This window comes from Pipistrellus kuhlii, unplaced genomic scaffold (genome assembly GCF_014108245.1).
Source record: "Pipistrellus kuhlii isolate mPipKuh1 unplaced genomic scaffold, mPipKuh1.p scaffold_m20_p_9, whole genome shotgun sequence".
NCBI classification, from domain to species: Eukaryota; Metazoa; Chordata; class Mammalia; order Chiroptera; family Vespertilionidae; genus Pipistrellus; species Pipistrellus kuhlii.
This window is the reverse complement of record NW_023425595.1, coordinates 5433525-5460326: the sequence shown is the minus strand read 5'-3', so window position 1 is coordinate 5460326 and position 26802 is coordinate 5433525. Positions and strand designations below refer to the sequence as shown.

At 41.3% G+C, this 26802-nt stretch overlaps 1 protein-coding gene across 3 annotated transcripts in view; it reads left to right on the top strand.

Moving 5' to 3' along the window:
- The window catches only part of LRRC4C (leucine rich repeat containing 4C), a 707813-nt gene that overhangs the window by 537687 nt on the left and 143324 nt on the right, over positions 1-26802 (top strand). Inside the window, exon 1 of one of the 3 annotated variants that reach the window (XM_036427215.2) lies at positions 25404-26502. The exons of the other annotated variants lie outside the window; for them this stretch is intronic. The gene's annotated coding sequence lies outside the window, so the exon portion shown is untranslated. Of the gene's footprint in view, positions 1-25403; positions 26503-26802 lie in introns of those variants that run through there. 3 annotated transcript variants of the gene reach the window in all.

Below are 26802 nucleotides of genomic sequence, written 5' to 3'. Positions count from 1 at the left end.
TATAATACACCATTTGTATATTGTGTTGTGTTCACCACCAAAACCAAGTGTCTTTCAATCACCATTTATTCCCCCTCTACTCTTTCTACCCCTTCCCAGCTGGTAAGCGTCATACTGTTGTTTGGATCTATGAACTTTTGCATGCATGGACCTGGAAAGCATTATGCTTAGTAAAACAAGCCAGTCAGAGAAAAATAAGTACCATATGATTCCACTCATGTGGAATCTAATGAAGAAAATAAACTAAAAAGCAAAATAGAAACGGACTCCAAGAAAGAGAACAGACTGACAGTTGTCAGAGGAGAGGAAGGATGAGAGGCTGGGTGAAAAATGTGAAGGGATTAAGAAAAACACACATCATAGACAGAGTATTGTTTAACTCTCAGGTATGCTATCGTATTATTTTGTACAGGGAATAGTTATTTAGGTGGTAAGTAACCTTAGCGAGCTTCTCAGTGTAGTTGTCTCAATGGGAATTTGTAATTGTAATTTAATAAATTTTCTATGTCACTTGGATTTATTTGTTGGCAAAAATAAAACCAAGGAAACAAAATACATTAAAAGTATAGAAAAAAGAACCCTAAGCTTTAAGAAACCTAAAATAATAGACTTGGTATGGAACTATGAACTAAGCCAAGCATATGTAGCTGGCTTTGGGGGCAGCACCCACTAACTATCTTCAATTGAATTATGCCTCTAGAATAAATGAACTCTTCCTTTCATATGTGTGTCTCATCACCTGAGATTCAAGATTATGCAAGAAAAAAAAGTGTTTTATTTTAGTCATCTGATGTAGTCAGACTTTGGTGATTTGCTCTCCCCTTGGTTATACTAAAGTAGCAAAGGGGGGAAAATATAATGAATTGGGAAATATAGTCTTCTGTAATGGAAGGGAAATCATTTGGATTTACCACTCACCATTAATACCTATCATGGGGAAGAATCAATCATCAACCATGAGACAGAGCTATCGTCAGAAAGGAGGGTTCTATATTTGATATTAATACTTACTACCTTGTTATTTATATATCCCCTATTAAGACAGAGTGATCCACAAAAATGTGTGGATTACGGTGACATTTTGAGAGTTGATTATTAGCCAAGGTCTCTTGTCTCTATGTCAAGGTACTGCTAAATAGATCAATTTTAAAAAATCTTACACTTCTGCAAGTTATTATGTTAGGTAGAAAGTAAGATTAAATCTATAAAGGTCCTGATCTCATCTTGTGCTCACTTTGAAAGAAAGGAACTATCCCTTGTCACTCAACCTCTGCCCCTGCCTGGAATGTGGATGACTTCAGGTATTCAAAATTGGAGCCTGATTTTTCCCATCTATTCCATTCAAGTATGGAATGGAAACACTTTAGACTTGAAATATACACCTACCTACCAATATTGTCATCTTGGCAATGAGGGCCTAAAGATTTGCTGGAACTAATGAAGCCATAGAAGAGGAATAGAAAGGCAAATATAGTCATTAGGAGGTGATCTTAGGAAAGAGCATGTCAAGTGGACCAAAGACATTTAGTGCCTAGACTGGAGACTATGTGAAAAGGTCTGGGAGTCAGGAAGTAGGACCACAAATGTACAAAATGGGGAACTGGCTTGGCATGCCTTCCTTTGTCAGTGAGGTTTAAATTAGAGAGAAATGCGACAAATATGTGATCTGTTTTCAGCTCTTGAATTTGGGGCCATGGTTTTCTTCTGCTAGGATGCCAGACTAGTTACCCAGCTACACTTAGATCCTGGGGAAAGTAACTGGTCCCCAAAGAGAAATCATCTAGTCCCCAGATGAAAAATATTATACTGAAAGAGAGCAGAAGTGTAGCAAGGAGATAGAAAGACTGGGACTTTCTTGGGGAACCAAACCTAATAAACTTTCATAAAACAAAGATTTTTAAAGTGGGATAGGGTGGTCCCAGGTCAATCAACCAAAGATGTGCTCATTGTTGCTATTTAGTGAATGTTAGTTGATGACATGGTTAGATAACTAATTATGAATATATGAGCCAATTTCCCAGACATACATGCTTGCTTTTTATATCAGAACTAGAGGCCTGGGGCATGAAATTCATGCACTTGGGGGGCGGGGGTTCTCTCAGCCTGGCCTGCCCCCTCTCACAATTCATGATCCCTCACTGCTTATTATCACCGGCCTGCTCACTTCTTACTGCTCAGTTTGCTGTTCTTTAGAACTGCTGTGGAAGCAGAAGAGGCTCCCATCACCACCGCTGTTCTCACCAGCGCACTCACCACCAGGGAGCAGCTCCTGCATTGAGCATATTCCCCCTGGTGGTCAGTGTGCATCATAGTAACCAGTCATTCTGGTTGTTCCACTATAATGGTCGCTTAGATTTTTATTATATAGATGAGTTCATGACAATTTATCTCTTTTCTCTTATACTCAAATCTTTACAACATCATTTTTAGAATATTAGGAAACCAAAATAAAAAAAATAAAGAAGTAATACGATAATGAGAGGAAGCTATGTCCACCTCTGATAGATCTTTCCTAAAGAATTTTTCTCAAAAGTTAAAGCTATCTGATTCATGGGCATAAACAAATCATAACAACATAAAGTCATATCATAGCGGAAAACATTTTAACTTTAATTATGTTTAGTGTGTTATAAAGTTTCTAAGCATATTTAGAATCAGCTAGCAAAAGGATTGAAGAACAAGTTCTAGAGGAATGTTTGTATATCTAGGGAAATTTTCCATGAATATTTAGCAAAAGTCTATTAACATCTTAAGAGAGATCAGAATCTCCACTCTTCTTGGATGAACTATCACAGCTCTTCCCATTCTGTTGGGTGTAAGCAATGGCATGCGGATTTTTGTCCCATTTGGAATTGTTATCCTAATATGAATGGGTTCTATCAGTACTTAAGTTTATTTCTGACTTCTTGCTAAAGGGACTGAGAATTATTGTCTTGTGAGGGGTAATTAAATGAACAAAGAAACAGAATGGAATGCATACAGCTTAAAATCGCCTTGTCGGCTGGGTCTGTGGTTTGTATATAAAAGGCAGGCATCCACATGGTGAGATTGCAGTGGCTGTTTCTTTATGATTGACATTTTTACTTAGGAACAGATTGAATTCCACTTATTTCTGGAAATATATCTATAAATTAGATCCCCCAGTGTGTAAAATGGGGTAGGTAATTTCAAGTGAAACAATATTATTGCCCCAATCTAAGAAGAACTAAAGGGACGGTTGCTATTATCACATCCATGGGAATTTTTGATAAAAAATAGATATAGCTTTTCTCAGTTCAGGTTGTCTCTGAAATGTAGCTATATTGGTAGTGACTGAAATAGTTATTAGATCTGATTCATAGAGTTCTTGGTAATAGGAAAAGAAACATGCCACATTCCCATGACTCAGGCCCTGGTTAACAATCCTTTGTACCATAAATCTGATGTAGCTCTAGTCAGGGACATCTCCAGCCCTATGGGAGGCTTCCTCCTCACTCTTTAAATTAAAAATTGAATTAAAACACCCAGTAGTGGCAAGCATATAAAGAAAGAACATTTTTTAAAACTGCCTTTGAGAGAGTATAACATGGTGTAACGCTTTCAGAAAGCAATGTGGTGTGCTATCAAAAAACCTTTTGAATGTGTCTTTCCCCTGACTTAACGTTTCCCTTTCTAAGATTTATCTTGAAGAGATCATTAGAAAAATGAATAAAGATGTATGTATATAGCTAATTGTGGGAGCATTGTAAACAGTTATAACGTATGAGAAAGCTTAAATACCTGAAAATAAAGGACTTGCTCTAATGTGGTCTCTTGGTGTAATAAAACACTATGCAGTAATGATGCTGCTGCTCCGTTTGTACACAGGTGGAAATATATTTACAAGATGTTATTAATTGAAAGACCTGGTTGTAGAAAATTAGGTACATGTAATAGCAATAATTTCTATATTACATACTAGAGGCCTAATGCACAAAATTGGTGCAAGGAAAGGCCTTCTTTCCCCTGGCTGCCTGCACCGGCTCCCCTCTGGCACCTGGGACCTGGGCTTCCCTTGCAGCCATGGCTTCATCCGGGAGGTCACCCAGAAGGACGTCTGGTCTAATTAGCATATCACACTTTTATTATTTTAGATAGTATGCACTGGTTTGCATAGAAAATATATGAGTCATGAAATTATGGATAATTCTTTTTATATATTCTATTTAAAAAAGAAGTAAATAGATATATAAGTGTATACATTGAGAAAATAATAAATCACAAACTAAAAGTTCTTTAAAGGACAATAAATGAGCCTCTAGCTTCCATAAAAGCCACACCCAATAATACCTCTTTATTATCCATGCTGTTTTCTCTCCAGAAGCAGGCCTTGAAAGAGATAGATCTGTGGACTGCTGATGTTTTTCTGGAAATAGGGCTGAGCTATGACTCATTTTATCCTAGTTTATCACAGTAATAATATCTCTTGCCTGCTGTCATAAGTCATAGAACTGATGGGCCATAACTTCTAAATAATATGATAAAAAGTATGAAGGAGGTGCTCAACACTAATACAAATTAAACCAGTTGATCATTATTTTAATCTTCACTTGAGGATATTTTCCCATTGATTTTTAAAGAGAGTGGAAGAGAGAGACAAAGACAGAGAAACATCAATGTGAGAGAAATACATTGATTGGTTGCCTCCTGCACAAGCCCCAACTAGGGCCTGGGGCCAGGGAGGAGCCTGCAACCAAGGTGCCTTTGATTGGAATTGAACCCAGAATCCTTGAGACCACAGGCCGATGTTCTATCCACTGAGCTAAACCAGCTAAGGCAAGTTGATCATTTTTAAATAGGACTAAACAAAAAGAATAGAAGATATAATTTTCAATCCCAGGGCAAGAGATTGAAAAAAAAAATTTGAAGATAGTTGAAAAGGAAAGACAAAAATATATGTGCTTCTAAGAAACAAAGTAAAGTCAGAATTATCTTTGGTGTGGTAGGTGGTTGGGGCTCACAGTGATGACTGACAGCCTCACAAGTCTGCTATCTTGTAATGTGCAAAAAAAAAAAGGGGGGGGGGGCGGGCTTAGAGAAGGGGCCAGGGTATTGCATGGGAGACCTTGAGCCATTCATTGTACAGTTATTATCAGGGCTTTAGAAGCAGCTAAATCCTGAAGTCAGTGCCCTTTCACCCAGACTTTTTTAAGGTCTGTCAGAGAATTCCTTTTCCTGTATTTATTTTTCAGTTTCAGTTGACATTAAATATTATATTAGTTGCAGTGTGCAACACAATGGTTAGGGGTTTATATAGTAATTTATGAATTGGTCCCCCATAAGTCCTGCCTCCATCTGTCACCATATATAATTATTATAGTGTTATTGACTATAATATTCCCCATGTTGTGCTTTACATCTCTGTGTATCTATAAATGTTTGCATCTTATTCTCTTCATCTTTGTCCTCCAGCCCCACAACCCTTCTCTCATCTGACAAACATCAGTTTGTTCTCTGTATCTATCAGTTTGTTTCTGCTTTGTTTGTTCTTATTTATTTATTTACTGGAAGCCCAATGCACAAAGATTTGTCCAAGAATGGACCTTCCTTTCCCTAGCTGCCAGCATTGCCTTCGCTCTGGCCCAGAGCCCCCTTTCTGCTCCAGCCCAGAGCTGCCTTTCTGCCTTTCCATGCTGCCCAGAGGCCCCGAGCAGATGGGATGGGACCACGAAATGCTTGAATCATCACCATGGCGATGACAAAGCATCCCGCCCCACCCCCGGCCACTCAGTGCCTGTATATGCATCTTTGTTGGGTTAATTTGCATACTTGCTCCTGATTGGCTGGTGGGCGTTGCGAAGGTATGGTCAGTTAGCATGTATACTCTTTTATTAGATAGAATTATTTTAGATTCCAGGTTATTGACTTCACTTATTGTCCTAGAATATTGGGACTCTCCCATTCTGCACCCATGGAATAGTTCATGTCCCTGAGGTAAAGAATCAGTCCTTGATATCTAAAGCTAGGATAGAAGCAACCCTGTAGCTCTAGGTTCCCTGGAAATTGCTTCTCACTTAGCATTCTTAGGTGCATCCATGTCCGTGCCATGAAAGCTTAGGAATGTCTGTTTTTTAAAGAGGTTTGGAATTGGTCTGTTTGTGGAGGAGTTGACTTATCCCAGTCTATTTGTTATTACTATTATCATAAAAATAATGGCAGGTAACAGTAACAGAGGAAGAACTTCCTACCCATATAATTGGACCTAAGCCTCTTCTCAGTGAATTATCTCAGTAAATCCTCACAGCATCCTTCCTTCCCTCACATGAAAGATAAAGGCACTGAAGGGGAAGAAGCTAAGTAACTTGTTTGAAGTCATTCAAATAGAAAGGAGGTGGGCATGGGATTAAAACCTACACAGTGCGATTTAAATATTCTTAAGAATAGGTAGTGCTTCTGACTCCGTGGGAAACAGAATACATTATAATGTTTATTTATGATGACTTGTTCAAAGAAACAATGATCATTTTAAAAGACTGACATTCAATATAGTCAAACAAGATGCTCACAGGACTCAGAATTTCAACTTTTTATATATTTTTTAATAACAAAAGAAGAAAGTGAGTGAGGAATCCTTTTGTTCATCTTTAGATTTCTCCTTTTGCCCTAACCAAGGGACACATCCATGGCAAATAACAAGATATGAATGAACTCCATAGTTTCAAAAGGGAAAGACGCTGAAACCTGTTTGGCTCAGTGGATAGAGAGTCGGTCTGTGGACTGAAAGGTTTCATGTTCGATTTTGGTCAGGGGCATGTACATTGGTTGCGGGCACATCCCCAGTAGGAGGTGTGCAGGAGGCAGCTGGTTGATGTTTCTCTCTCATCAATGTTTCTGACTCTCTATCTCTCTCCCTCCCTCTGTGTAAAAAATCAATAAAATATATTAAAAAAAAATAAAAATAAATAAAAGGGAAAGACATTCCTAAGAACATAGTTCCCGGTCATCGTATCTGAATGGGGAAAGGCACACTGTAAGTATGTTTCACATGTTTTCCAAATGTATGCCAAATACTAAGTATGTTGTATTTAGCACATATTTGGAAAGCAAGGGAAATGAAAATTACCTGGTAAGTCTCAGCTGTGCCACGGCGATTTTAGCTGAGAATGCTTAAGAATAAAATAGAGAAGCTATTTGCAGTTCTATTGGTACAAGATCTTGTTTTCTCTCTATGCAAGATATTCCTTTAAGAATGTCACTGTCATCATTGAGCATTCGCTCAGTCATTCAATGAATGTTTATGAACATTTACACCTGCCACAGAGCTAGGCTTTGGGGTTACTTGGGTGAGCAAATGTCCTCTTCAGTGGAGGGAAGCAGGGACACTCCCCAGAAGCTTAATATCTTAATAGTATATGGTAGCGATGAGAGGAACAGATGCACATTTACATAAAGATATATACGCTTGCCCACATATATGCATATGCCGTCTTGCCACTCTGCAGGAGGGAAATATCAATCACACTGAAGATATTAACAGAATGTCTGAGTGGCTTCCGCCTTGATGGAAGAAGATTTCATGGATGAGTAGTTTTGAAAAGTTTGGGTAAGAAAAATGACAGAATAAAATATGGTGGCACAGAATATGGAGACATTTCCTGTTTTGACACAAGGAATCTGAGGAGATCTCAGTTTTGTTAAGGAATATAATTTGAATTAGGAAACAGGTCAGTCAAACCCTTTACTGGAGGGTTCAATATCAGAATTGATGTGAATGTTTTTCAGCATATTTCTGAGTGTAAATGAAGCAAAACAAAATGCCCCCTTCAGATCCTTTCTTTGGAGTCTGTACTCTTTTTTAAGATACTAGAGGCCCAGTGGACAAAATTCATGCACTCGGGGATGTCCTTCAGCCTGGCCTGTACCCTGCATAGTCCAGAAACCTTCAGGGGATGTCCAATTGCTGGCTTAGGCCCGTGTTCTATGAAGAGAACAGGCCTAAGCCAGCAGTAGGACATCCTTAGCACTGCCATGGAGGTCACAGAGGCTCCCACCATTTCTGTGCTTGCCAGCTATGAGCCCGGCTTCTGGCTGAGCAGTGTTCTCCCTATGGGAGCACAGTGACCTCAATGGGGCAGCTCCTGTATTGAGCATCTGCCCCCTGGTGGTCAGTGCATATTATAGCAACCGGTCATTCCACTGTTGGGCTGAAACTGGCTCTCCGACATCACCAAATTATAAATAAATCCTCTGTAATGTTTCATTGAGAAGATAACAGAAGAGTCATGCACACACTAATTGACACACTGTAATATGCAACTCTGTTTTTGCTTTGACAAAATGAGTTTATTAAGATATAACCATCACTTAGGAATTGGAGCAAATGATGTGGATTGGTGATAAACATTGGAGAGTCCTACCACCAGGCTGTCAGCATCTATGAGACCCCATTTTCAACTCCCCACCATGGCTAGCTGGGGGTCCTGACTTGTTTTTTATTTCTCTTTCAATTCCTCATAAAACCAGGGATTGCTAAAGCGTTCTTTGGTCAACAGGAAATATTTCAAAATGCCTCTGGCACAATGTACTACTGAAGCAATTCTGCACTTCAAAATATATTCCTGTTAATAAAATATGTTTGCCTTCATGAACATCTGCTCCTCACAATGGGCTCATGAGGTAAGCCCAGGGTTGTATAGAAGGAATGGGGAGCTGTTGGAAGGAAACTGACATTTCAAGGGGTTTAATGACTTGCTCAGGCATACAGGGCTAGTGAGAAAGCTGGGATTTCTTCTGCATTAGTTTGCCTCCTCATAGAATGAAAGAGTCAACTGTTTACCTTAAACCCCAGGCAGGAAAGAATATGAGTAAAATTTTCAGCTTCTTTCAAACCACCCTTTCCCTTCTCTAGTCAAATATAATTTCCTGCCTCTTCTGAGTTGCTGGCCAGCCATTAAGATCATACCTCTGCCCTTTCCTTCCCCTTTATTTACATATAAAAGCAGTCTATCCTACAGTGATAATGACTGGAGTAAAATGTGGTCTATCCACACGATGGAATATTATTTGGTGATAAAAAGAAATGAAATACTTGTATGTCCTATAACATGCATGAACTTTAAAAATGTTATGCTCAGTGAAAGAAATAAGACACAAAAGATCACATATGGTATGATTTTATTTATAGAAAATGTTGAACATGAATATGATACAGTTATAGTTCTATATCAATTTGAATATCGATATTGAATCTGTAGAAACAGAAAATAGATTATCGATGGCCTAAAGCAGGGTGAGAAAGATGAGGAATGACTAATATGGCTAGGGTGTTCCTTTTTGAGGTGGCAGAATATTCTAAAACAAGATTGTGGTATTGTTGCACAAATGTGACTATACTAAAAATCATGGATTTTCTACACTTAAGTGAGTGAATTGCGTGGCATGTGAGTTGTATCTCAATAAAACTGTTAAAAATTATAGGCATGGTAAAAATTATGTTTGCATATGACAAATATTTTGACTATATTAGTTTTGCATATCCATTTAATCCTACAAACTATCTTCTGAGGCTGATACTATTATTATTCTTTTAAAAAAAATAGATTTTATTGATTTCAGAGAGAGGAAGGGAGAAAGAGATAGAAACATCAATGGAGAGAATCATTGATCAGCTGCCTCCAGTATACCCTTCACTGGGGATTGAGGCCACAACATGGGCATGTGCCGTGATCAAGAATGGAACCATGACTTCCTGGTTCATAGGTCAAAGATCAACCACTGAGACACACCACCCTGCAGCTAATATTTTTATTCTAATTTCTTCTATGAGCAAACTGAGAAAGAAAATTCAATATTCTTTCCATTCCTCTTTAAAGGATCACTGTCATTACCCTGGGCCCACCTAGATAATCCGGATAATCTCTCCATTACAAAATCTTCAATCGCTCACACCTGCAAGGTCTCATTTGCCACAGAAAGTAACAAAGTGACATATCCACAGGTTCTGGGGATTAGGATGTGGGAGTCTCTGAGGGGCCATTACTCAGCCTAACATAGTCACAGTATTATTAAGTGGTAATGTAGAGTCTTCAATCCATGTTCCCCAAAAAGGACATGAAACTCCTTTCTTCTTTATCACAACTGAGTCATGTAACCATGGCTGTGGATAAGCCTGTCTACATTTCAAACACTGAGCAGGCAGGGAATTTTACCTACTCTAGCAAGTAAGTTTGTGTGGGGGGAGTAGAGAAGGGCTTTTTCTAAGAGGACAGGTAGAGGAGGGAAATTTTTTTCAGTTTCACTTGTAATTTGCATCATTTCCCATTGGCAGTTGCTTCCTTGGCCCTCCCTCTTGGTTAATAAAATAATAATGTCGATGTGCTTGAATCTCCTTTATTTGATAAATTCTGTTTCCAGCAGAATACTGATCCCATCAATAGGCAAATCACTTAATAGTTTTCAAATGACAACTATAATTCTCAGCTGCTTCTGCATGTGCAAAGACAAGCAGAGAACTAAGGCAGTGGCATGAATAATTTAAACAATAAACCTCCATTGGCTCAATTATCTGATTATTTCAACAAGCATCTGGATGGAATCTTAATTTATGATTCTCTAACGTTTTATTAGGTTACGTTAGCATTCAAAGGCATTGCCTTTTTAATGGCGTCTATTTCTTTTGTGTCCTAAATTCAATTAAACAAACATCTAATGGGCAACTAATATATGCCAGAAACTGTGCTCACTTCTACAGTAGCTAAAAGGACAGAGCACCAAGGAATTTCATTCTCATGGAAGTTTTGGTCCCAACATGAGAGATGATACAATCACACCAATAACTATACAAGATGGTGGACTGTAAAGGCAATGGTTGAAGTATAAAAATTATGGTAGTTACAGGAAGAAATATTAGTCAGCTGGAAAGAATTGCTGGTAACTTCTGATAGAAGAAGTATGGGAAGCATTGTGGAGGATGGGTAAGAGTGTGAAAGGCAGAAAGGGGATGAGGGAAGTGGGTTGACACTTGGGAGCCACAAGGCCTCCGGTTACACTGGGGAACAGGGGACATACGCGATGGTTCCAAGAACTAAGAGACTCTTGACATCCAGTATGTAAAAATATCTAATACATTCATCCCAATACTCTATCTAGTAGTCTTCTACATGATTGTGGTGATGGAATAATTAATGTCCAGAGATACTTTCATCTTCAAAATGGGGCTGGGAGAGATGCAAGGAGTGGGGGGAGGGAAATGGGAGAACAGATACTGCCATCTAGTGGGGCGAAGCCAGGGATGCTGCGAAACATTCTACAACACCTAGATCATCCCCCGCCATTAACAAAGAATTTTATCTGACCCATCTAATCCAAAATGCCAACAGTGCTACTTTTAAGAAACCTTGAAAAAGCATTATGAGGTTGCAATGTTATTTTTATGTTAATTGTAAGAATATTTGGGTCTTTTGAGATTGCAAGTCTTACTTGACATCAATCATTAGATAGTAAATGGTAGAGTGAGGTTAGGACCACATTATGGAGAGTGAGGAATGTGGATATAATCAAGAAGCCAATGAGATTCTCTGCGGCTAAATGATAATGCATGTCAGGGGTTTGGTACAGTGCCCGATACATAGTAAGCTCTCAGTAGATGGCCATGGCTGCTTTGAATGACAGCTGGTGTTTCCAGTCATGCATCAGCTGGGAAAGAAGAGACCAGAGCTAAGAGATGGTTGGGGACAAGGGGAGAGTGTTCAGAGCCTGAGCTGATGTGGCAGCATGTGGAGTGTACAGAAAGGGACACATACACACGAAATAATACCCACTGAGGAACCACAGAGCTGAGAAGTGGATGAAGGTGTGGGTGTGTGTCAGGGAGAGTTCTGGAGATGGCTCTGGTTCTGAACATGAGAAACTAATTTTCACCTCACTGCCATGATGTGAATGGCTGCCATGCTGGGATTTATTATCCTGCCTTAAAACAGACAATCTGAGACCCAGAAAGGGAAAGCAGTTAGTTCAAGGTCACACCACAGTTTAAGATTTCTTTAGAAACTTAGGGAGAAGAAAAAGTTTGACCTTTTTTTTAATGTATGATAACTAAATATAGAAAAGATAAGAACAAAACAGCATCTTTTTTGATATGCTTCCAAAAACAGCATTAGCATTCATTTTGCTATATACTGTACAGATGAAAGTAACTTTAATCTCTAGCCAGGCATCATGGCTGAATGAGATAACCAAGAAGATTTCCCAGGGAGTGAGGGTCTGTTTTCTCTGTCATACTTGCTGCATTATTAGGGGATAGCAAAACAAAACCAAAAACAAAAACAAAAAGCAGAGCTGGGCTGGCCAGCTAACAACATGTGGAAGGGCAGAGAGAGAGGATCCATGGTAACTGAAAAATGGATGTATTTATTAATAATAGCAACACTAATAATTAATGGGGTGCTCATCAGATGCCAGCCTCTGTTATTTTACATGCATTATTTCATTTCAGTCCTCATAACTATGTGGATTAGTTGTGACCAGAGATAGAAAAGGTCTTTGAGGCTTAGAGAGGTTAAGTGGCTTATCTAAGATCACACAGCTAGGAGGGAGTGGAGGCAATATTCAAACCTCAGGTATTGGACTCAAGTGCTCAAGTTTTATACAATATTTTATACATTTGGATAAAAGTCAGTGCATACATTCTTCCCTTTGTTATAATCAGTAAAACCTAAATAAGACTGGATGCCCTACCTCAGGGTGACTGTTGTGAAAAGAACAGCATGCCCCCTTCTCAACTCTCAACTGTGTCTTTTTCTCAGGGCTGTAGTTGGCTTGCAAATCTAACTTTTATCCTTTTGGCTCTCCTGTCAAAAATTTGAATCCAGCATCTTCTCTGGGAATTCTGAGTAGAGAACACAGCCATGACCAAAGAAGGCAGGGTCCCTATACTCAGAAACAGCACATTCATGCAGAAGCAGATGATAATCTATATATATAAAAGCCTAAGTGACCAAAAGGCAGGTTGACCAGCTGCTATGGCATACACTGAATACCAGGGGGCAGTGCTCAACATAGGAGCTGCCCCCTGGTGGTCAGTGTGCTCTCACAGCCAACCTCTCCTCCCCCCAGCCCATCAACCTCCTGCAGCCCCTCCCCCTGGCTGGCTGGCCCTGATCAGCCCAGATGAGGACTAGGCAAGATCAGCAAGATGACCCTGATTTGCCATAATTGCCGTCAGGCTGAGGGACCCACCCATGCACGAATTCATGCACCAGGCCTCTAGTAATAATAATAAAAGACAATCAGATGAGAGTTGTGCACAAAATTAAAACACAGTGATGTGATAAGCACTAACCTACTTTGGCGGCTTGGAAAAGATGACCTGTCTTAGAAGACCAGAAGGATCAATGCCTGCAAAGGGAGGGAGTGTACAGGCCTAGGGAATAGCTATTGCCAAGACCCTATTGTCACATAGGAAGCAGGCCTGGGTGGCTGGAGAAACTAACGCGCAGAAGCAGATGATGTGTGAATAAGGTTCAAGGATGGCTGGGAGGAGGTCAATGCCAGGAAAAGTAGGACTGCCTATGTCAATATAAGGCTTTCGCTTTTGTTTCTGGCACAAGGAGATGCCTCTGTGTGGGTCGTATCCTCTTTCTCCCAGGAGCCTACTGTTGAGATGGTTAGAGTCTGGGGTAGAAAAAAATCTCAACACCCAAAATAAAACAAAAAATTCATAATTTGCCTTGATTTTATAAGTTAATATTTCATGTGAAGATGAGAGGCTAGAGAGCTCCCAAATCTTTCAGTAGCTTCATTTATCTCTGAATGGCACACTTCTGACACTTCAATCCATCAGTGTGTGTCGTTAAACTGCATCTTGTGTTGCAAGAAACTTTCTTCTCGATTTCCCTTCTCTTTTTGTTCTTCTCGGGAAATTAATTCGTGTCATCTCCACTTGAGATTCTGTGGCATTTGATGGCATGGGAACTTAGAGGCGTCCTCCTAGGACTTGAAGTGTAGCTCAGTGGCATTGCTTGTCAGCAGCACCTAAGGGGAGAGACTCTGACCTCGAGGCCCCTCAGGACCCTGAAGTGACATAGGAAAAGTGGCCTGAGCCAGGCCCACCTGGATGCAAGGTCCTCCAAACTAGTCGACTTTGGTGAGTGATGCTGGCCATTTGGTTTCTAACGTTTTCTCACTGTTGTCTTTGGCTGTGACATGAACATTGGAGGGGATATTTTTAAGATGTCATCAATTTGACTTTAGACTTTTGCTCTCTAAGAAAAGGCTGTCCTTGGAAACCTTGGGAGCGTTTTCTGCAGTCATAGTCTGAGACAACTGGCTTGTTTTATAAAAGGTTGAATAATGTCAATCACACCATCCTGTCGATTGTCATGGAAGCACTTCTCCAGGTTGACATGTTCTGATAAAAGTGTCAAACTGAAGAGTCCAAAGGGCACCTCAAAGGCCATCAGTCCAGCAGGTCCCAGATTTAACACCTTTCATGTCATCAAAATGAAAACATATGCAGGGGTGCAGTAGTGCTTCCTAGTTCAGATTGTGCCAGATATATGCATTATAGAGCATTACCAAATGAAAATAGAAAAAGAGTTATAGTTGTAAAAACATAGGAAAGAATTGATCACAAATTGAAGATTTTTACTTTTCACCCCCCAGGAATTAATAGGACAACACCACTATATTGCCCATACTCATCTCATTTTGCTAAGTGAACCAAAGGGAATTTAAGTGGGGACAATATCTGGGAACTCCTTATCTAATCTAAGCCTGACTCAGACCCAGCCAAAGCTTGCAGCCTGTGCTTGAGCAACTCCAGTAGTTGTTAGAAGGCAGCCTCTGAGAGTTTAGTTCTCAGGAGGTGCTTTGTTACATTGATTGGAAGTTATGTATAGACTCCACTTGCTCACACACATGCACACATAAACGTATGAACAAACAACAAACACGCAAATTAATAAGATTTGTAGATTTTAATGCGGCATTTCTTACACTGATCTCCCTCTGTGTGGAGGGAGATCCAAACCCAAAGTGGCTGCCTTGGTTTGGGTCCCCTATCCTCCCACAGTTTTGTGGTTTCCTAATTGCTCTTGTATGTCTCGTTGTTCCTCTCATCTTCTAATCCATCTGCAAATTGCCCTTTGTAATGTCTTGTGAAAACCACAAACTTATGTTACTTCTTTGCTTAATATAGCTTCAATGATGCTCCATTGCTTTTTGGATGAACGCTTCAAAAAAAAAAAAAATTCCTCAGTCTGCCTCAATATTCAGGTTCATTTCTTGGCATTTCACCTTCTCTGCTCTGCACTCTCCTTAAGCTCCAGCCCTAAAGTGTTTGCAGTTCTCCTAAAGTACCAACAGTGAAGATCTGTCAAATTCAAACTTAGGTCTATGCAATGCCAAATGGGCTGCTCTGTGCTTCGTCCAGGGATCAAGCAGATACCCTTCTGAATAAACACTAACCCTTTCCAAAAAGGGTAAGCATTGTTGAAAAATAACGAAAATTGCTAATACTTTGCCCAAGGCACTCAATAAAAAATTGATAAATAAATAAATGAGTTGAATTAGATTGAACTAAATTGTTTATTAGCACCTATACACATTTTTTTTTTTTACTTAGTATCTTTCTTCCTAGAGAAAGGAAGTACCTAACATTGACGCCTTAGGCATGTCCACAGAAGAATGAAAAAAGGAAAGGACACAAAAAGGGGAGGTGGGCCTCTCCAAGGATAAGCTTTATCCCAATATCATACTTGTGCCTCCCTCTTACCCTAGACGTAAAAGAAGCAGAATTGAGAATAGAAGAAGTGGTCTTTTTATGTAGCTGCCAAAATCAATATGAACAATAGCAACCACAAAAACCATTGAGGAGTCATTCATGCGAATGAAAGTGAGAAATCAAATTTCAGTGTGGCATAATTCTTGTCTGAACACTTTCATTGCTTTTTTTACAACTTTATTAAGTCATAATTGACATACAGCATTGTGTAAGGGTAACCTTAAATCTAAAATGTGTTGGTACACATATACATTGTAAAATGACTTCCACTATATAGTTAGTTATCATCTCCATCACTTCAGATAATTCCCTGTGTGTGTGTGTGTGTGTGTGTGTGTGTGTGTTGAGAACATTTATGATACACTCTCTTGGTGACTTCCAGGTGTATCATATAGTATTATTAACCACAGTGACCATGTTGTTCATTGGATCCTTGAACTCATTCATCTTATAACTGGAAGTGTGTAACCTTTGGCCAGCATCTCCCTATGTCTTTTCTCCCTCAGACCCTAGCAATCACTATTCTCTGTTTCTATGAGTTCCGCTTTCTTTTAGATTCCCCATATAAGTCAGAAAATATAATATGTTTCTTTCTCTGTTTGATTTATTTCACTTAGCATAATGCCTTCAAGGTCCATCCATGTTGTCACAATTTTTCATAGCTGAATTATACTCCTGCATCCATATGCATTTTCCTTCTCTGTTCGCTCTCTGACAGATACTTAGATTGCTTTCACATCTTGGCTATTGTGAATAATGCTGCAATACCCAGGGGGGTGCAGATATCTTTTTGAGATCTAAATATCATTTTCTTCATATAATCTCACCTTCTGCAGGAGTGGGATGGCTTGATCATATGGTCATTTTCTTTCTTGTTTTTGAAAAATGTCCATTCTGTTTTCCCACTATCAACGCACAAGGTTCCCTTTTCTCCACATTCTCTCCTACACTGATCTCTTGTCTTTTTGATAATAGCCATTCTAACAGGTGTGTGGTGATATCTTGTGGCAATTTAAAAACATTTTTAAAATATATTTTATTATTTTTTACAGAGAGGAATTGAGAGGGATAGAGAGTTAAAAACATCAATGAAAGAAAAATATCCATCAACTGTCTCCTGTGTAACTCACACTGGGGATGTGCCCACAACCAAGATATGTGCCCTTGTCCAGAGTCGAACCTGGTACCTTCAGTCCCCAGACTGATGCTCTATCCACTGAGCTAAACACTGATGATTAGTGATGCTAAGCATCTTTTCATTGTTCCTATTGGCCATCTGTAGACAAACAACTATTTAGGTCCTTTGCAGTGAGGCATAATTATTATCCTACTGAAAATGTGAACTTCCATAAAAAAATCTTACATTTTTAATAAAACTCTTTTCAGGAAGATGGTCAAGTGAAAGTCACAGTAAAATGTCAAACACTCAATCACTTAACAGTCAACAGTGTTCACATGATTCATAAGAAAAGACCTCAATTTCAAGATGCACCTCAAATTCTTCATCTGTCACAGGCATATTTATTTTATATTTCATTCCCCTATAATACCCACACAGTTGTTGATGGTTTAAAAAGCCCAGAAAGGAACTCACTACAGATTGATTCATTTGCCTCTCAGCATAACCATTATGGCTTGTTGCAGTTTAGGTTCTTACAAGGGTATTTCTTGGATTACATGATCTCAAACATCTAGAGCACATGTGTCAAACACAAGGCCCGCGGGCCAAATCTGTCCCGCCAGGCCTTGCAATGTGGCCCGCACCGCGCTGTCATCACTGCACTCCACTGCGTTTCCATCACAATGACAGTTTATGACTGTTCAGTAAACCATTTGGCCCGCGATTTAGGCTGGATTTTAGATTTTGGCCCCTTCTCTGATTGAGTTCGACACCCCTAATCTAGAGGAAATAATGAACAACACAGACAGACCCAGAGAAAGAGAACCAGCGATCAGACTCTCAAACCTCAGAGGGAAAATAAGGGGGCATGGGGGTAAGGGAAAGAGATCAACCAAAGGACTTGTGTGCATACATATGGGCCTAGCCAGTGGCCATGGACAACGGTGGGGGAGGGGGGGAAGAAGGGGGAGAGGGGGGAGAAGTGGGGAGAGGGGAGATGGGGTGGCATATCTAGGGAGGGGTTTGGGATGGGAATGGAATAAGGACAATTATGTGAGACCATAATCAATAAAATAATATAAAAAGATCTTTCCAGTGAAGCAAAGGATTCCCAAACTCCTTCCATTTTAAAAGTTGACTTTAATAGTATTTTTATTTTTATTTTTATCTTTATTGTTGAAAGTATTACAGATGTCCCCTTTGGTTCTTTTTTCTTGTTGGCCCCCTCCCCTCAGCCCAGCCTGTGCCCTTTTGCAGACCAGGACCCTTCAGGGGATGTCCAACTAACTGCTTAGGCCTTCTCCCTACAGGCCATTAGTAAGACACCCTTAGCACTGCCATGGAGGCGGGAGAGGTTCCCACCCATCACCACTGTGCTAGCCGGCCATGAGCCAGCTTCTGGATGAAAGATGCTCCCCCTGTGAACATGCACTGACCACCAGCGGGCAGCTCCTGCATTGAACATCTGCCCCCTGGTGGTCAGTGTGCATCATAGTGACAGGTCATTCCAGGTTGTTCCAGCTGTTGGGGTCAATTTGCATATTACCTTTTTATTATATAGGATAATGTTGGTAGCATTGTGCTTATTTTTGGTATTCAAACAATTATTTCCCTCAAACAATCTAGATGTTTTTATGTTCTGTGTAACGGCAATAGATTTTTCTAGAAGAAATCTGCAGCATCTCCTAGACAATCATTCCCTTCCCTCTAAAATGCTGAGCATGTTAGAAACATGGGCACCTAAAAAAATTGCAGATTGTCTAACATTATTTCAATCCTGTGCTACTAAATTAGCTGGAGGCCTGAAATCACAGGTGTGCTAATGCATCTTCGATGTGAAGAGAACTGAATTTTGAGATCTATGCACTTCATTTCATGAAGATGCAATGGCAATATGGTGGGGAAAACAAGGCTATCATTTACTGAAGCTGCACCGCATGGCTAATACTGAGATAAGATGACATTCTTTAGGAGTTGTTTAGTATCAAGGGCTGATTTAGCTAGATAAAATGCAGCTGTCTTCCCAAATTACACAGCTGGATTCACACCATCGACTAATTCCTGGTGGAATTTTAAAGATACCTTTATGGGCAATTTTCTCCCTGGTGCAAGGAATGCTAATGTAGACAGTACAATAAACACTGCTATCTACTTTCTCTGCACAGATACCATCTCCCATAGAAACATTTGATAAAGGGGATTGTGCTCTAGAAGTCTTTGGGTCACCATTTAAAAGAGATTTCTAAAATGTAAGTGGCTCTAAATTGATTCAGAATTGGGAATCGAATTGTTATATGACTGTTTCCATCCACATTCTCCTTTCTGCTTCAAGTCACTCCTAGAATTTGGCATGTGGGCTAGTGGGTCTGAGAAAGGAAGAATCTCCCTCAGAGTGGAAGTGTTCCCCTTCACGGATGCTCTTTCTTCCCAGATGTCATTGGGATCGATAGTCTTCTAGAAAGAATATTTTAAGACAACTTTCAAAATCTGGATGCTCTTAGGTTTACAGGACATCTGGTCACCTTTACTATAGCTGAGTTAAATTCCACTAAGCTTTACCCCTGCTAATCTTTGGGCCACAAATTGTATTTTCTTACAATGTACCTTATTCTCTGTCCTCTGGCTACAAAACAGACAAGCCTGCATCCCTCAACTGTACACTAGCATTCATGAAGCTTTAACACATTCAGGTTTCCTGTTGGTAAAATCCTTTGCAATTGTACAACATAGAGGTAGCTACTTCCTTCTCTGCTTTCCCAGCTCTTTACACTTACATCTACTAAAATGCTGAGCATATTGTATCACCATTGCTTGTAATTGTCATACCTACTCTTTGCCCCCTTTCCTTTCCTAACCAAGTAGACAGTTCATTCGTCCATGAATCAAAATGTATTAAGAGACCAAAGGCTAAAAACACTGGCACCAATAAACATGAATAAACCCAGTTCTTTGGCAAATTGACCAGCAATGTATTTTCCCCACTCATCTGTAAGTTCATTCTTCTCATTTCTTTCTAAGAAGTATTTGTATATTTAGAATATGAATTCTTTGTTCTATGCAGCACCATTTATTTTCCCAGTGTTGTGGTTTCTTATTATTGTACATAAGAAACATATGTTTCCATTATTGCTTCTTCCTTTAGCTTTTCTCACAGCGCTTCTTTTTCTGAAGCTAACTAGTCCTAGAGAGGGGGTAGTATGGGTAAGAAGGACAAGTGTCAAAGATTCCACAGAGGAACCTGAGAGAGGTCACAGGAAAGGAGTACAGTAGAGAGAATTGAGCAGATGTATAAGCTGTTCCTTAATCAGCATTAACAGATGTGGTCAGGAGAGAGGGGATAGCAGAGGAGTTGGTGATAACTTCCATAATACTGGCATATCATGGGAGATTAATATTCATTTGTTGAAATAAATAAGGGGTTAATTGAATGATCACTCATGTTGAAACTTTTTATTTTTTTTTCCTGTAAAGCCCAGGAATCATTAAGGGAATTTGTTATCTGTAAGAAAAGTTGTGGTTAACTGCAAAGATAATTGATTTTTGTCATGTAACTTTAGAGTGCCCTTGCATTGTGGGTTGAATGACCTGCCTCATTCCTTAACAATGGGCTCAACCAAGCGATTTGCTTAGGCCAATGGGAAGTCAGCAGATATGATCTCCACAGAAGATTGAAAAAGTACTCATGCCTTTCTACTTGCTCCCTTGGACTTCTTCTATTGCTAAGAAATTTGCTTGAACCAAGCAGATGAATGGAGGGAGACACAGAACAGACCTGAGTTGTCCAGTGTCCTACCTAAGACCATTTTAGATTAGTTTCCAGTGAAACCAGTCAAGATCAAAAGAGCCACTTAACCAGTCTCTGACTGACCTATAGACTCATGAGAAATAATAAACGATTGTTGTTTTCAGCTTCCAAGTTTCTAGATAGTTTATTATATAGTAAGAGCTAACTTATATATAACTTATAATTCTCTGATGAATTGTTTTGTTTGGTGGCTTTTGTAAAATTGATTCCAGAGATGAAGGAAGAGGGAGAGAGAGGTAGAAACATCAATGATGAGAGAGAATCATTGATCTTCTGCCTCATGCACACTCCAGGATTGAGCCTATAACACAGGGATGTGCCCTAACTGGGAATTGAACCATGACTTCCTGGTTCATAGATCAACGCTCAACCACTGAGCCATGCCAGCTAGGCTATTTGGTGGCATTTTTATTAGTTTTTTTTATTTAGTAGTTGCAGTAATTAATCTAATATTTTGTGTGCCACAGTGAAAATACTATTCAGTAAGAGACAAAAGATGTAGGTTTCCTAATGTCATAATAAACATTTATTCATTCAATTATGTGCCCAGTATTAGAAATATTAAAAAAAAAACAATAACTCACTAACAAATCCTCAAACATATGTTCATGAAATCAATCATAGTTTAGTGAGAAACACCGACATGAGCAAGTCATTTCCATCTGTAATTGACTAAAACATTAATGCATGACTACTATTGGGGGAGGGGGAGTCTGAGTAGAAGGGTAATCACTGTAGAGATTTTTAAAAAACACCAAAATTTGCAAATTTACTTGACTTTAGTATATTTGCCTATATTTCAAGGAACAAAGGATATATTTCTGTTAGGATATCTTCTGTCCCTGAAATACAGCATTCTTAAATTATTGTTTAGCATAAGGCATATAGTGAGTCCCACTAAATACAGCATTTTATCATTTAAGTCATTCCCAAAGAAGTTGTTCTAAAGAAGTTAATTCCGATCCTTCAATATGTGCGACAGCAGAGGCAAGCTCGGTAAGAGTATCCCACACGATAGTCTGGGCCTTCATTAAGGGTATTGAAAAGGAAAAGAATTTGTAACATAAAGACTCAAATCTTAGGTATGTCTTGTGCTTGTATATAGTAGCTGATGCCCTGTTGAAAAAAATGACTAAACACAAAAGACACTATTTTCTCTATTTTTCAGCAAAGTTACTAAATTCATTCTTTTTTTGCTTTTTTTGTATTCGTGATTATAAGATGCTGTCCTCTGCTGTTTGCTAAAGATCACACCAGCTAGAGCACAGGGAAGTGACATGACAGCATTGTTCCCCCACCCAAATGCCTACAAATTGGGACAGGGGAACAAACAGAATTCTGTGGGTCCATAGAACCAACCTGCCAGGTTTGCCCTGCACCCCCCTTCTCTGGAGTTATCTTCAATGGCATTTGTCTTGTTCCTTGCTTTTTGGTAATTACATGGACTAATTGAAAGTATGACAATGTTACCCATTTATTATCTATTGGGCAATTATTATTTCTACATGAGATTTTATTTAAAATTTTACTAGAACACATACCCTGTTGTTGACAGTACCTGACTTCTACTGGATCAGAATATTTATGTTGCAATTTAACAACAATGTGTCTGGCATGTGTTTTCATATGACAGTTAGCTTGTTTACTACTTACTACGATTCTCTTGAGTAAGGGCATTCAGTGACATGTGACATATGTGACAATTCCATTTCCCCACAGGACTACAAACCCACCTCTGGGATACAGAGCCCATAAAGGCAGCCTGCCTGCTCACACCTGTCTTACATGTGTGTCCTTGTTCCACAAAACTAACAAGATTGGAAGAACTGGAATTGAGTAGATCTAGATTCAAAAGTTCTCTATGTCATTTACCAAATACTTGGCTTTAGAGTCAAGTTTCTGGTCTTTAAAATCTCTTGGTGGGGGGGGGCTGTTTTGCATTTTAGACAAAGTAATGTAGATGAGAATTCATCACAAAGACCTCTCCATGTGGATGCCCAATAGTCAAGAATTGAGCCTGAAAAGAAAAGCCAGATAAGGAATGCAAGGTCCTGCAGTGTGAATGGGTAGCTGAGGTGAGAAGACAAATGGCAGCTGCTGAATGGGAAGGCGAACAGGAAGGGAAAGCTGTTTCTTTTTCCTTTTGGCTACATAGCACTGCTCCTTCCCTGCTGCTCTGTGTGATAGATTAATTCATTACGAAAGGCTTTGAAGATGTCTGGTAGGTAGCTAATCATCAACACTGAAAAACAAATCATTGCTCTTTCCCTGGCCGTCAAAGTCCCTAGAAAGAAGCATTTCATTTCCAATGGCTTCTGGCTTTCCTTAGAACCAGAACGTAGGTACCTCCAAAGCTTGCTGAAGCAGCTAGTGCATGCACTTGTCAATAGTGCATTCATTGATAACACCGCAATTGGCACATGACATGAAAGCTTCAAAAGGTAAATTAAAGTCATAGTTAACTGCCCATGAGTGTTTTAAATCAATCAATACAGCATTCGTTTTAAAACAGAAGCAAGGACATTACCCCTCCACCAATTCACATATTCATGTAATTTGTAACTATACTGAGGTTCTCTAAATATATGGAGAAATGGTCATAAAACAAAAGCTGTGTGTAAAGAAAGGTGTTCCTCTTGCAGGTGCCTAAGCCTGAAATACATATGAGCATGCACATCATACCCAAAGAATGTGTAGATGTAATTTTTAAAAAAATCTTTAAGTGAGGAAATGTGCTTGTACTATAATGGGAACAGGAAAGAAGAAAAAGAACATTTGGTGTGAACTCGGATATGCCTCGGATGTTGCCTTAGTAAACTGTTCTCCTTTTTGTCATGATGATTTGTCACATAGAGACTCACATGTTACGGGTTGTGCTTGAATGGAGTCACCTGCAGCCTCTTTAAAACTGTTTTTTAAACCCAGTACATATACAGATCTCTGGCAAGTAAAAAAAAAAAATGGCACAGAGGTCATTAATTGTACAGCTTGAAAAAGAGAAATATTTATCTGCTTTCCTCCCCAGCATACATAATAGTCTATTGTTTGAATTATCGTTCCCCATGTTATCTTTTTCATATCTCAAGGGTACATATCTGAATGACATAAAATGAGTAATCGAAGCTTACAGAAAGGGCTTCAGGACAATCACATAGCAGAGAAAGAAACCAGCATGCATACATTATTCACAGTATTATTTTGTGGGCCCCTCAACCTAAGAAGACCCAGTGAAAGTGAAATGTGACCCCCCCTAACCCCATGACTTGTCGGAGAGGCCCACAGCCAGGAGCCAGGAATGCTGCAATTGAGTTGTCAAACTGCCCGGATGTCTTGTACAAGCTGAACAGGCCAATTTCCTGCAAGGCTGCATAGTCCGAGGACTCCTAGCTTGCCTTTTCGAGCTTCCTCCTGTGGAGGTTATCCTGCTCCACAGCTGGCTACCTCCTTTCAGCTTTCAGCTGGCCCTGGATTCCTCCTGACCAGCCTCTCCCAGGTAATAGCAGTGGGTACTGGGTTACCCTCACCTGTGACCTGGGTGGGCAGAGGCTCCTGCCCTGCCATCAGAGGCAGCAGCTGTGTGTGGTGTTCTTGGTGAGAGTTTTGAATTCTGGTGGCAATTTGATTTCATTGTCTCCCCCATGCTAGCTCTAGCTCCCGGTTTGCAGGATGAAAATAGGCAGGCTTTTAGGGGAAGGAAAAAAAAAAAAAAAAGACAACTTCTCCCACACAGCCCCTGAGTTTCTCTGCCTATTACTAACCCTGGAGCGTGGGGGTGGCTTCGAAACGCAGCTGCAGTTCTAGGCTGCGCCCCCTAGGTGGCAGCGGTGCCCCACCGCAGTGGCGCCAATCCCCACTCCCCCGGCTGGAAGTGTTAAAGCCATTGACCAATCCGTGCTAAGATGATGGGAAGTAATTGGGTAATTGTATTTTACTGATCACAGAAGAGAGCCGGGAAGGGGAAGAAGGGGGAAGGAAAGAGGGGCAGAGGTGAAGGAAGACGATGGCCCGGGAGGCGATTTGGGGGGAGCTTGGATCCTAACCATTTGGACCCCTAGGCATTGCACTGGCCAAGGGAAAGCCTAGACTCGAGCTGCTGGCGGCGCAGCGTTTATTCATTTGGGGGGAAGGAGGAGAGAGAGGAGCAAGGAGGGGAAGGAAGAGAGTTCCAGGCGGAGTGGATAGACATGGACGGGGACCGAGCTTTTGGCCAAGCTAAGCACCTCGGATCCCTGCGTCTCCCGGCGGAGGACTAGCTGGCGGTGAGGGCAAGGTCTGCGCCCAGAGGAAACCAACTTGTGGCTCCTGGAGGCCCCCGGCCCCGCCGCCGGGAAGGCGATGAAAGCAGCGGTTTCGCTCCAGGAGGCTGAGCGGAGCCCGCGACGAGGGACCCCTTCCCCGCTGCGCCCTCCTCTCCCCGGGATGGTTGCATCTGTCTGACCTCGCGTCCTGGCCCCGCGGCGCCCTCCCTGGCTGACATAAAAGCACCAACTGAACTCCTTTCGCCGCCGAGGCGTCCCCCGGATCCGCAGATGGAGGAGAAGGGGACCCCGGGGCCAGTGGGGGCCACCCCCGGCGAGGGCCCGCGTCACGAGTCTCCCCCGTGATCCCGGCAGCGCTGCTTCCCGAGTTCTGCGACACCTGCAGCCACCGGACGGGGGCTGGGGTGGGGGCGGGGACCCCTAGCCTCCCCGAGCCTTTGGGAAAGAGGGAAAGAAAAGTAGGGGGTGAGGAGGGGGGATGGGTGTCTTCTTGACAGCTGATGGGGCCCTGAAATCCTCCTCCTCCACCTCCGCCCCCGCCCCCGCCCCCGCCCCCCGCTGAAAGGGAGGTTATGAAATTGCAGGGGCGGCGGAGGGAAGCAGCCAGCGGGGAGCTCACGGGGCATTTGGAGCGAGTGGGGAAGGTGGCTGGCCCCCGGGGTGGCTGAAATAAAAATTTTAAAATAATAATCATCATCATCCAGTCCAATTGCGCACTGGGTTGTGATGAGAAATCTAATCAGATCTTTGGAGCAGGGGCCGGCCCGGAGGGGGATGCGTGGGGGGAGCTGATCCCCACATTCTCTGAAAGGTGGGAGGGGGCAGCCGGAGAGAGGAATCCACGATGTAAAAGGAGATTTTTTTCTCCCCCCGGCGGTGGCGGGTGCCTGGCCGGCCGGAAGGATGCGGGACGCAGCAGCTCGTGCAGGAGAGCAGGACCAGCGAGGCTGCTGCTCGTGAGACCGGGATCTCCGCACACATGTGTCCCCGAGCCCGCGGGGAGCGCTGAGACATGCAATAGACCGGTGTCCGACTCGCGGGAGTCGATCGATAAATAATAAACAGCTGCCCGCCCCCCCATCCCCCCCACCCCTCGTCCTTCTCCCCAAAAAGGATGCTTGGAAATGGAGCACCGAGGAGCCACGCAAAAGAAAAAGTGTGTTCGTTTTTTTCTACAAAGGAGGAAGTAAGCCAAGGATATATTTTTTTGGAATGAAAAGTTTGGGGCTTTTTTTTTTCTTCTTCTTCCTTTTTTCCAGGAAAGTAAAGACCTGATATGGTGGTGTTTTCGAGGAAATTGATAACACATCTGCAAAGACACCGTGGAGGAGGAAAAAGTTGACCGAGGCAGGAGGAGGCAGTGATTGGGGGAGAGGCGCCCCGCAGAGCACAGTGGGATGCGTGCCTGGGTGGACTGAAATTGATGGATAATTGCCCGTTGGATTTTTCATCAACCTCCTTTTTTTTTTTTCTTCCTTTTTTTCTTTTTTTCTTTTTGGTGTCAAGATCGTGCATTTTCGCTTGTTCGTAACCACCTGGATTTCCATCTGGATGTTGCTGTGATCTGGTCGGAAATACAGTGAGTGAGCCTTACTTTCTTATTTGTTGATGCAGAAAAAGGCCCTTTTATGTGGCATTCCTAGTCCCCTCCTCCCCTCGCCTTCCCCAGTGTGGTTTTTAAAGACAGCCCTTAGGGAGCCAGGAATAAAAGAGAGGGTGGCCCACGCATAAGCCAGTTTGCTGTGCCTATGCGGGTCCTGTCATCTGTATCCCGGGCAAATGGTCTTTGCAAATGTTCGTCAGTGGGGGAAACATCTCGCCAAGAAAGCCACTGCAGCGTGGGGTGCCAGTGCTGTGTGATGGACACTCCTGGATGCAT